We start from the raw sequence: 12,993 nt of genomic DNA on the forward strand, positions 1-12,993 counted from the left end.
CTCCGGGTCACATTGACAGAGTAAAACGTAAGCCCTGGACAGCTGATGCTGCTGCCCGTGGAGAATCAGAATGTTGCAGGACAGATCTGAGATAATCCTTTATTGATTTGAGGTGGTAGAGATCATGATTAAAGGGTAGCCTTAGGCTTGGAAAGGGTGCTGCTGAGACAACCTTTCTCTCTCCCTCTCCTCTGGGTCTGAGTGTGGGGTTAACTTGGTATCTGGTCCAGCAAAGTCAGCAAATAAATCCAAGTCCTTCTGTTCGGTCTGACTAATCAGTTATTAATGAAATACATACACGAGAGGATGCCCCACAGGTTTCATTATTACTGAGAGAGAAAGTCCAAGGCAGGCACATAAACTTACCCTGCTGTAAATCCATACTTGCTCAAAAGAGCTGTGATCCACTCTTTCCAAACACACCCTGTTTTCCCGTGCTCCAGGTTGTCTTGTAATTGTGGAAGAGGCATGTGTAGGGCAACAAAACCTCATGTTACAGGGATATCCCTTAAAATCTTCTGGGACTAAATTTTGGCTCCACTGAGGTCAACACCAAATCTCAGATTGTTATTAAAATGGCCAGCCCCAAATGATAGGATTCCTTGGCCATTTTACTCAATGTCTCCTCGAAGCTGGCACAGGATTGTTCACAGTGATTTGAGTACTGACAGATTTAATTTAGAAGCTTTACTAAATAAACTGCTATAAAGCTAATACATCTTTTCAAATCACTGATTATTTCTGCCATGATTAGAAAAGCCCAATGTTTTGTTCACTTGAAATGCTTCATATAACCTGAGAAATTCTGTGACTCGTAATAATGAATTGTACTATGACGAGTGCTGGGGCGTGTCCAGAGAAGGGCAACGAAGCTGGTGAAGGGTCTGGAGCACAAGTCTGATGAGGAGCAGCTGAGGGACCTGGGGTTGTTTAGCCTGGAGAAAAGGAGGCTGAGGGGAGACCTCATCGCTCTCTACAACTGCCTGAAAGGAGGCTGTAGAGAGGTGGGGGTCGGTCTCTTCTCCCAAGTAACAAGCGATAGGACGGGAGGAAATGGCCTCAAGTTGCACCAGGGGAGGTTTAGACTGGATATTAGGAAATTTTACTTACTGAAAGGGTTATCAAGCATTGGAAGAGGCTGCCCAGGGAAGTGGTTGAGTCGCCATCCCTGGAGGTATTTAAAGGACGTTTGGATGTGGTGCTTAGGGACATGGTTTAGTGGTGGTCTTGGTAGTGTTAGGTTTACGGTTGGACTCGATGATCTTAAAGGTCTTTTCCAACCTATACGATTCTGTGATTCTGTGATTCTGTGAGATTTTAGGAATGGACTTCATTAAAACAGCAGTTCTCTCTGCTGTCTTAGCATGTAACAAATTTTTCTGTTACAGAAAAAAATATAAGCAAAATAAAACTCACTTAATGCAGTAAAGCAGATGTTCCCAATTTTATAATGAAGTTTTTCTTTTGAAACTACTGTAGTTACTAGAAACGAAGGGTCTCTGTGCTCCGTTAGGGCTGCTGAGGCTCACGTGCAGAGCAGAGCAGTGCACTCCAATCTCCTGTTTGATGCTGGCCGTGTACCACACGGCTTTCAGTGCCACAGTCTCCTAAAGTCATGACTATATTCGCTACCACCTCTTCCCCTCCTACCCTTCAGATCTAACCCTGGAACGAGCTATGAAAAACAGATTGACTCAGGGAAGTTAAGTCCCTTCTCTCAGAGAGGACTGAATTCTCTTTTTCGGGAAAAAAGGGGGAAAAAAAGGAAAAAAAAGAAGCATTTTTACCAACTTTTCAGTTGTATATACTTTCCATTAATGCTTAATTTTAAAAAAGCTTGACTGTGTTAAAGCAGAATTCTGGGTTTCTTTTCATTTACTGTACTTTTAATAGCTTGAAATACTGAAGACTCCAGTGCTGAAAGCTTCACTACCATTAAAGCCCACAAAAAGACACATGTGAAAAGTTTTTGAGCCCAGAATCTCCCTCCTTCAGCAAGAGTAAGTGGCTTCTTCAGCAACTGCTGTGGTGATGATCCCTCTCGTTGCAGGATGTTTTGTGAGCCACTGGGAGTTTGAGCGCTGAAGTATGAATCTGATTTGATTATGTTTATTTTTATAGACTTTCAGCCCCATTTTCTAGGCCGTGTGTGAGAATTTCATAGCTATAATAAAGCAGGAGATTGGATTGCACATTGGGTACTGTCTGTCTAATGCAACAGAGACTTGTACCAAAAAAAATGTGCTCCTGCAAAGGTGAGAAATTGAAGTGCTGTGAAGCAATATCATTTTATGACTTCCCAGAGTAAGGCATGTTCCTGTTAGCATCCTTCTTGGCATACTGGAAAAATCAAATAGTTTTCTCATATACACAAAGGACGATGTTGATCTCTCCATAAAGCACTTGGAGACATATAGAGGAAACTTTAAGATAGGTGTTTGATGTATACTGCTGTTGAAGTAATACTGATGAGATGGAAAATGATGGGCCCGAGTGCAGGGAAGCCTTCTTTCCTATCACAGGAAGCTGAAGGTGCGTACGGGGAGTAAGTACAAAAGTTCAGTTGTATAGTAAAATAGTCTTGATGAGGACATGAGCTTAATATACAACAGATAGAAAAGTCTTGCTGAGAACAAAAGTGTCATTAAGTCAGAACTTCTCTAGTTTGTATGGAAGAGGTAGCAGCTTCTCTTCCCCAGTTACACTCTTACCGTCATACCTGTAGTCATACTCACCTGGCAGGGACCAGAGTTGCTCTCAGGCTCTCACAGAGCATTATAAAACCCTGTGCTCTAGTTCTGATAATGCTAAAATTCAAGTATGCTAAACTCTTACCACTACAGTTCTCTCCTTCTTCGCTCCTACAGCAACAACAACAGCCTTCACAGCTGCTCTGCTGTGTCTTATCCAAGAACGTACACCTTTGCGACAGTGGTGGTTGCCTTGAACAGGATTTCTCAATGATGCTTTGCTGGATCTACTCAATGATTTCCCTGAAACCCACTCATTTTTGCAGAAGCCTGCTGGGTAATTTTAACCAGGTATGCTCCTTTTTTCAGTGCTCTACTGACTAATCTTGCCACAGTCTGCTCCGGGCCTCTTGGGACACTGAGGAGCCACGCAAGCGGGAGCACGACACTTCTGAGGCCCTGCAGGCAAGGGCCAGGCAACTCATCCCCCAACAGGAATCAGAATCGGATTCTGCTGAGAGCCCAACAGTGGAGGATTACTAAACCAAACGCTGTGTCTTATTTTTCATATGCATTTTCATGTCTTTTCTTCTTCAACATAGACAGTAAATGAAAAGGAGCTGCAAGAAGAACAGGGTGTAAATATGGTCAGAAATGACATCTTAGAAGAGATGGGTAAGTTGCATACAGATGGAATTGCTGTACCTTTTTCCCCCCTGTATTCATTTCAGGGTGTGCTCAGTAACATATATTTTCTCAGACACTACAAATACTTGCTGCATTTTGTCTCTTTCTTGATTTTAGATCAGAATTAAGTGAACACTATGATTACTAGGTCTCGAATTAGTGAAATGCCGTAAGACTTTTGTCATTTGCAAAGGACAGGCACAACTGTTTTCCCACATGTAAAGCAACAGAAAAATGCAGATAGATATTTCGATGACTTAACGACTAGGCAGTGGAAACACCTTCTGTCATTTCACTGTAAAATTTCAGTGGTGTTAATGAATGTTTCTATTAACATTATGCTGTAATTAATAGTATTAATACATTGGGTAGGGGGTTTTTTTTGATACAGCAACAGAAGATTCAAGACATCTGTCAGATGACATAATTATCTAGGAATGGAGGACACCATCCCTCTTTTCTTTGCCAAGTCAAGAGCTAAGCATAGTCACCCAATTCCCTCATGTATCTTAGTGGGAAAACCTTAGAAAGCAAGACCAGAGCAGTGATGGTGAGCCAGAGCCTGCCAGAGCCAGGGGATGAAATGCAAGCCTTGCAGGGACGAGGCAAAGCCCAGCACAGATCTTCACTGCTCCATGCGTGTCCCCCTCAGTTCTTGGGGGAATTTAGGATGTGAATTCTTCCTGAACCTCCCTCTGTTCCAGGCTGGGGCAGAAACAGTATGTGAAGCAGGAGATACTAAAGAGATGTTGTCTCTTGCCTCTGTCACGTAGGGGCAATGCTGAACAGGAGCAGCAGGGGCTGTCAGAAGCAGACTCCCACCTGGCTCTCCTTAGAGGAAGGGGAGCAGGAGCAGGGGGACAGAGTAGCCCATTGTAGCAATGGCGTGTGACAAGCAGGGTGTAGGGATGCTGCTAACCTTCACGTGTTATCTGGTGTCACTTGAGAGCGTGCAATGGGTAAATTGTGCCAAGCAAAATAAACATAATCCAAGGGCATTAGTACATTTCAACCTTAAGCAAACGAGCAGATTGACTAAATACATTTATGTATGAAGGAACAGGTAGTTTTATCTACTAAGACCTCTAATACTTAATCAGTGGTTTATACAACTTGGCTCAGTCACATTCCTGAAAATTAGGAATTTATTGTGCATCCATCTAGTGGATAGAGTTTGTCTCTGAGTAGTGCCTTGTAAAGTCCAGAAGACTTTACAAAAGTATGAGACTGCTTTTCACCACTGCAACACCCCCCCAAAAGAAGAAAAAGACCAAAAAGAAGAAAAGCAATTAGATTTAGCCAGACAACTCACCTTTTGAAAGTGTTTTGCAGCTCTTGGTGAAGAACCTTTTAAAGCTACATCTTGCAATCACTGCCAAAGCTTTGGCAAAGGATCAAACTAATTCTTCAAGCAAGTTTAAAGCATAACTCAAGCCCATGTGCCCTCATCAATTGCCCTTTTAATTAGTCTGATTCAAGCCATTCAGATAACGGTGACCTGTACCAGTCATGTGAAATGAGCACATCTGTGATGGCAGAGTTATTTCCATGACTGCCTGGTGAGCACATTAGTGCGTAGGCAGTGTCCCCTGACCAGGGAGTTCTGGAAACTGCATAGATCGATACCTCCCTGAGGCAAGAGCAACTGCTAGTCTGCTTCCCAGACAGCAAAATTTGGGATTCTCCCCTTCAGTATTTCTGAAAATGATGAAAAACTCATGAATATGTGGACAGGGACTTGTCTGTATCCATCTGCTATATCCATCCTGAGACTCAGATTCACTGCTTGGGTAGTGGTTGAACAGTGACACAAAGATGTGACATATATAAAAGACATCACACAGAGATCAGGGGAGCTATTTCTTGTAGGAAAAATAGGAGAAGTCAGAATGACTCCAAAGCCCTTTTCCGAGCCACAGCCTTTTTCTGTGCCCTACCACATTACCTGGCAGCACAGGTTTCATCTGGACCAAAACCAAGCTGACGTAGTTCAAGCATGGGGTATGATGTTTCTGCCAGCTTGAGGCGTTATCCTGGCTGCAGGAAAAGAGCTAATACCTGATCCAGAGCAAAAACTGCTGGGCAAAGTTACTTTTTTACCAGTTTTTGAAAGCACCTTTGCTGTCAAAGGTTTATTTAAAACCATTCTGTAGCACATTGCCACAATATTTTTGATCTAGCACAAGAAGCCCTAAAATGAGATGTACCCTCTCATTACACCCATCTGTCAACAATTGCTGACTGGGAGAGGGATGTGGATTTTTCACCCTAAGGGCTAAGATTCAGCTTATCTGCATATTTGCCAGTGTATTAAAACCAAATTCCAGTCTTTTTTTTTTTTTTTTTTTTTTTGGTTACATGTGGAAGTAATAGAGCGATTGAAAAGTTATATAGCATCATCTAGTGGTCGTATACAAATTTACAGCAGCCTGCGGTTTCACCATCCTTACTCACTCACGTTACCTGGCAGCAGTGCTGGCTCCAAAGGAAAATGTGAGGTAAATTCCTTATTTCCAGCTGCCAGCCTGTGGACTCTAAGACACACACACACACACAAAAGATCCTTGGGTTAGAAGTTGTGTTAGCATTCACAGTTGTGGAACAAGAACATAAAATATCTTATTGCAAGGGTTTTTTGCAGCCAAAGAATTTTGATGTGGGATTTTAGTATAAGGTTAAAGCCCAGGATCAGACCCTGTCTTTCATTCTGATGTACTCACTCATCTTATAAGGATGATACTACACTATAATACTATAATACTATAATACTATACTATAAACTATAATAATTTTATAGGGTTTATATATTTATATATCTTATAGTTTATTATATTATAATAACTATTATAATACTTTACTTTTTAATTGAACAAATACTTGTTCAAAGGCAGAGAATCAGAACAGGAATCCAAATCTTCTGGCTCCAAGGCTGAGCTTTTTAAATTAGATGAATCAGAAGAAGATGCAACAGAAACCCAGGAGGAAGTCACAGACTTCAGAAACCTGCCTTCTGTAAAGCTTGGCCGTTTATATTCCCTGTTCTGGAGGGGTTTAGTCTTCTGCCTCCTTCTTGGAAGCTTAAGATTTCAAGATTTCAAGATTTTAAGATTGATTGTGCTTAACTGTGTACCACATTAGTATGTGTAAATTAGCCTGTAGTGAGGTCTATGCTAAGGCAAAAACATTACCCCTGGTCTTTCCTTTAAATCTAGGCCATAGTGTAAGGCTTTCTTATACCTGTGTCAATGACAGTCCTAGTCATCTCTAACAGGTCTCATCACTCTCCGGGAAAGGCAACCTTTAATCCTAGGGAGAACAGCTGCTCCCTTCACCACCCAAATGGCAGAAAAAATTCAGATCATTGCCCCCCAGTCTCTTCTGCTGGATGTTTTCCCATGGTCTGCCATCCACCGTGAGTAAGCACCATGTTGTGGCTCCCCGCAAAGACCACAGGGTATGACCCAGGCGATGGTGCAGGCAGGGAGAGGATGAACTCAGGTTTTATTGGCAATCAAGGTGGCAACAGGACAGAGCGCTGGATGGGAGGCTGAAGAAGGCATACTGTTTTTTTTAACAAAGACTATTCTCACCTTCCTGATGAGAATAAAATATGACAATTGAATATGACTTGAGCTGAGTAAGGTCATGTGCCACATTCATTTGAGGAAATGGCTCTCTGGAAGAGGCCAGGAATATTTGGGAAGCTGGACATTTTTTCCAGTGAAATCAGTGAGTCCTCAGAGGTTCTCATTTGATAGGAATTCCTGGGGACTAAAATGAATGCCTTTCAAACCCATTTAAAACAAAACATCTGTTTCTCTTGCATCCTTTTGATAATCCAATGCCTAATTTTTTGGTGACATGGGGCAATGGACTAGAAAGCCCTGTTCCACAACAGTTGCCTGGTTGTGCGCCGCAGGGTTTTCATTATGGTCCCAAGCTTGGGGGCCTTTGTGGCACTTAGTCATGTGTATGTTTGCTGTGTAGTATCAGCAGATAGCTGTCAGCTACAGGAAATCGGTTTCACATGAATCTTTCTGCATTGGACACGTATTATGGCATTGATATTGGTGTGTATGAAATCATGTCATGTGAGAAATCTCAGAAGCAGAGTCCTTGGGAGCATCCAAGTACTGGAGTTTGGGGTGCAATCTAAAAAGAAATAAATGTGAAGTGAAACAAAAGCATGAAAAAGTGGACAATGGAAATGTTTATCATGCTTTCCAGAATATTATTCTGCTTTAAAAATTGTGTTTTCTGTCATCTCTCGTACTTGGTGATGTGACATCTCTCCATATGCTATCATTAGGTCTCATTTCAAAATAATGCTAGCTTTGTTGCGCCTAGGTCTATAGTACCATGATTATGTTTCAGAAATGACTGATTTGGTGTAGGAAGTGTATGTTAAATATACATCTTAATTTAATCAAATAGGTTTGGAATTTGTTTCTAGTGAGTTATTCACACCTGTCTGAACAAGACTGATATCTGTTTTTCTTGAAAATCACCCTTATTTCCTCTGTCATTGCGAATGAAACAGCAGAACCAAATTACTGTGTTGTATACCAACATAGAATATCAATTAGTAACAACAAGAGTGTTATTCTTTCCCATGACAGAAGCAAAATTAGGCAATAAATGTAAGGATGATTTATACCCCCTGTCTTTTATTTTTCTACATTTCTTTTGAGTTGTCTTGTACCAAAATTTATTTTTCCTGCTTACACAATAAAGACTAATTTATTTGTTTGAGAAACATTTTTGCCAGCTTTCCTTTCTTTTCTTGCAAGGAAGCTTCTCCCCTCCCCCTTCCTTTTATTTTTTCAGTCTAAGGAAAATGGCTGCAGCTGGAATAAGATGGATTGCAGCCCTCTGAAAATTTTCTCTGCAGTCTCTGAGTTTCAAGAGGTGAAAATATCTCCTGATTTAAATTTCTGAATTAATTGTTTACTCCTTCCAAATGGCAAAAAAGCTGTTTTGGTCCAGGTTTCTAATTGATGCTGTCATTTTGCATACTTCACATCAGTTAATCTGAGTGCTAGCATCTAGCTACAGATTTACTGCTTTGGATGTTTGTGCCTTTCTTTTAATGAATCTTTGCCATTATGCTGATTTTTTCTAATTAGTTATTCCCACTTATTCTCATTTTCATCTAATTAAAATGCCATGCTAAAAATATAAGTGAAGACTCAGTTAATTTGTCTTATAAATGGATGCATAATTAATGAAAGATTGAAAAAAAGCCAACTCACAATGTGATTCTGGTACTTTTTTCTGCAGTTTAGTCTTTCCCTAGTGATATACAAACAAACAGCCAAAAGATTTCCTTGACTTTATAAGCAGACTTAAGGCTGTATTTGACTAACTATCTCTGAGAAAAAATAGACATATTATATTAAAAATTTACTATTATCTTCCTACATTAGACAATTGTTTACAACCCTGATGCTCTCAGGAATACATCTATCTATTTTGGTTTCACCAAATTTTAAATACGTGTTTCAGTGAGCGGGGGTTTTTTGTGGTCTGCCTCAAAGGAATGAATTCCATCACGTTATGAAAATAAGGCTGATTTTTTTGATAAGTGTTGTTGAAGAGGTGATGATGAAGACCATATACCTGTAGGTGCTAAGTACTACAGATATCTAACTCCATGATCGGTTTGACCTTCATCTTCTGAGCTGAAGATAACAAAGACACATGAAGGTTATGGTATCATCTGAACTAACCTACAAGGTAAATACACCTCCATAATACCATTATGAAAATGAAAAATATAGGTTAATTCAAATTTTCCTGGTTTAGGTCTGATGGAGGGGGTTTTGTTTGGTTGAGTTTTTATCTATATACCTTAACGTTGGTCCTGCAAGCAGGCCTGCTCAGGAAATTTGAGTATTGCTTGTACTCCTCCTCTGGGGCACTCTGATCTGAAAGAGTACATCTGGGACAGCACCAGGTATCCATTACATATCTTGTGTGTAGGCCTGCTCCTAAATCAATATTTTTACCTTGCTGGTAGGTAGTTCATCTTCTTTTAATATTAGGAATTGGAACTCTGGAAACGTCGGATTTACACTTGTCTTTGTAGCCATTAATCCAGCCAGTCGTTCACCCAGCCAGCCTCATGGAAAAATGACTGCTTCATCTGGGAAAGAAAAACTGCATATGGTAAATACTGCACCACAGGTATGAATCTGGTATTTTGTAAAATAGGAGCAATTTGATTTGATTTGGAACATTATTCATTATCAGTTTATTTAAATTTAATTTAATTTTTAATTTTTTTTTTAATTCTAAATTTTCTACTGTGTATGCCCAATTCAGAAGATTGCTTCTGCTAAAAAAAAAAGACAAAGTGAATATTTTATTGTTACCATCCTTCATCACCAGGATTTATCAGCACAATTTAAAGCCTGGATTGTCAGGATCTGCAGCACAGGTTACACTTTCTGGTGAGGCAAGATCAGCAGATAACATGGGAAGGCTTTTGCAGAAGGGAGAACAGGATTAATAGATAACACAAGAATGATGTTTTCCAAAGAAGGAGAAATTTTAGGGCCAGGGATATGTGGAGGAGCCAGGATATGAGGACGCAACACCTCCTGCTAGCTCCACCACACACACAGTGTAACTTCCCTCGGGTGCCTGACGCTCTTGCCACGTGTGTTGCTGCACTGGTGGCAGAGTCCACTCATGTGACCATAGGCTTTGGCTGATGACCTTTACTCACAACCACATCTAAGAGAAGTGAAGTAGCAATTTAAAATCCCTTTTATAGCCCCGTCATGGGGTTTTGTTGGAGGATACTGAAGCCAGAGAGATCCTCCCTGCCAAATATCAAAGGCCTGTGACAAAAAGAAATAGATAGTCTGTTCAAAGCAATAACTGCAGACAATAGCCACAGGGACTGGTAAGCAATCTAAATATTTTCACTGCTACAAGTTTATCCAGTGAAATGTATAAAGAATACCTTTAGCTACAGCGTGGTCTTGTTTTCCCTGGAATGGCTTGCAGTCAAGCAGCACCCACAATCACTGGTGGAAGCGTCGGGGCGTGAAAAAAGGGTGCCAGGTGACAGGGAGGCTCATCTAGACCAATATCCCATCTAAATGAAAACTCATTCTTCTTCCTCTTAGGACATTTGCCCTAAATGAAAGTGGGCGAACCCTTCCTTTCAGTGCTGTTTTACATGACTGAAGGATAGTGACATCCCCAGGTTACCTGAAGGTTTTCTCACCTGGAAAGCTCTGCATCACTTCTGAGTTCAGTCCAGTGAGGGTACTGATGCCTCTTCTTCACCAGCTTGCCAGTTTCTTCCTCAGTGTGTCCCATCAGGACTAAGGAACTTTATGTTTTTATAGCTTTGGGACCAAACATGGGTCACCATTTCTTCTTATAGTCTCCTCAACTAACCTAATTTAGTATTGATGCTTATCAGCATTTTTGCAGTTATCTTGAAGCAAACTCTGCTGCCCAGATGAAAACTACGGCATTTTCTCTTGAAACTTGATAACAATTACATATCAGACCTGAAGTTACCATCTATCTTCTACAAGATTTTCCAGGACTTGCTTCTGTTACAATGTCTGTAAAAGCACAGCCATACGGGGTAACTAGTAGAGTACTTACTAAAAGAGTGGTGAATAAAATAGTGATGGTGATGCTACTAACAGTATTCCTTAATATTCCCCTTATGTAAAATGATGACATCCCCAAAGGGACGTTATGACTCAAGACCTGACACCACCACCACTCAAGTCCAGTTGACATCACGTGAATCCTCCCCTCTGCTCAGGAGAGCAAACCAGCAGGGCTGGATTCCAAGCTGGAAATGCCAGCGCAGAGATTTCTCGAAGGAAAGTTGTTGTCCTTAAGGTCTTAGAAAAACTTCAGCAACTCATTTGCCCCCACAGATAAGCAGGAAAATGGTGTAAGACTTATAAAATGAATTATAATATTTTGCAGGAAGAATATTTTTATTATATTAATTTAAAAATATTTCTGATACTTTAAAGATTAAGTGGGTTGTTGAAGACCTTTTGTTATCATAATAAGGCAAAAGGCTCAAACTTAAAAGGTGAAAGAAATCAGCAGAGTCTGTCTAGTAGGCGTATTCTTGTTTTACATTATCTACCATTTAGTGTATAGCACAAACCTTTTTTTTTTAATCAAATAGCTCAAAAATTGATATAAGGCAGGCATTATATCATTCCTTTATCTTAATTCTGTCTTATAAGTCTTTTGACAAAGTATGTTTTTGCATCCGGACTAGTAATTCATATTTGTATGCCTGCCCAGACTGGCGTTAATAGGGTCTGCTTTTCTAGCTGACAGAGCAGGAGGGCAGTTTTTTATGCACAATAAAGTTCCACACAAATGTGGAACCAGTCAATTTGCTACATGTCATCTGCCATGAGGATGTAACTATATGGTATCTCTGTGCAAAATGAAGGTGTTTATTCACATCTCTTTACCTTAGGCGCCTAAAGTTAAATCACTCATGTAATATGAATGACTGGTATCTCTCACCAGGAGAATTCAAACTCTCCTCCTTGACTATAGAAAGGCAGAGAGAGTTTAGACTCCCAAATCGGGCGCTTCTTACGGTGATGGTAAAAATAACCCCCACCGTTACTCAATCCTTCATGTTCCAACTAAAATCTCTGCCCTAGTGCGATTATGCCCTTTGTACCCTTTATTTCATAGAATCACAGGTTTCCTCCATATATCATGTGCCCTAGCTAATGCCTTTCAGCATCCTTGCTCTTCAGGTGAGCCTCACTGCTCATTATCTCAATTAGAACCTAACGTATATGTATATAAAAACAATACAGTTCTTGGCATTTATCCTCAGGATTATTTTATAGAATGTCTTCTTTCAAGAAAAAAACAAGTAACTTTTAAAACATTTCTGAAATTGTTATATAAAAGTAGATAAAGATTTTATTTAATATTGATTTTATTTAATCTAAAAGTATTTTTCTATGTCTAAAGCTAAACTTGTAATTTCGACTCCCTCTGCAGTCAGTCGAGAGCAATACATCTCTCAGCGGTGTATTTTAAACAAGTTACATTCTGGACATGCCTGATTCTCTGCTTTGGCTGTCGAGGAAATCTACATAGCTAGGTTAATGTTTAAATACCCACAGTTAGGTTAGATAAATCCCATCCATAGAAACTTAATGAAAGAACAACTTGATTATTTGAAACCTTAGTGAGGCAGCATGATTAGGAAAAGTGTTCTCAGATCTGTGCTAATCTCTGTTGAACACTGATTGTTTTTTCAAAAGCCTTTGGGTTTCTTTCTCATTAGTGGAGCCAAAAATAAAAAGTGACCATTGAAAAATTATGCTGTTTACTAGAAAGTCTCCTTAATAAATAGAGAAGATGGAAAAAATTTGAATTGCACTGATACATTTCTTTTAAATTTACTGTCAAAAGTTTGCAGCCAATTTTGACTTGCTCTCATCCAGGGTTTAAGGTACTTTAAGCACACAAAGCCCAACCAACAGTCACAGAATTACTTCAAAGAAAATGGGCATTTGCAATTTTTCTCATGCGAAAGAAAGACTACAGAGATAAGAAATTATGTGTTTGTTTGCTGAGTCCTCTTTTG

This window comes from Mycteria americana, chromosome 3 (assembly GCF_035582795.1).
Source record: "Mycteria americana isolate JAX WOST 10 ecotype Jacksonville Zoo and Gardens chromosome 3, USCA_MyAme_1.0, whole genome shotgun sequence".
In the NCBI taxonomy this organism is placed as follows: Eukaryota; Metazoa; Chordata; class Aves; order Ciconiiformes; family Ciconiidae; genus Mycteria; species Mycteria americana.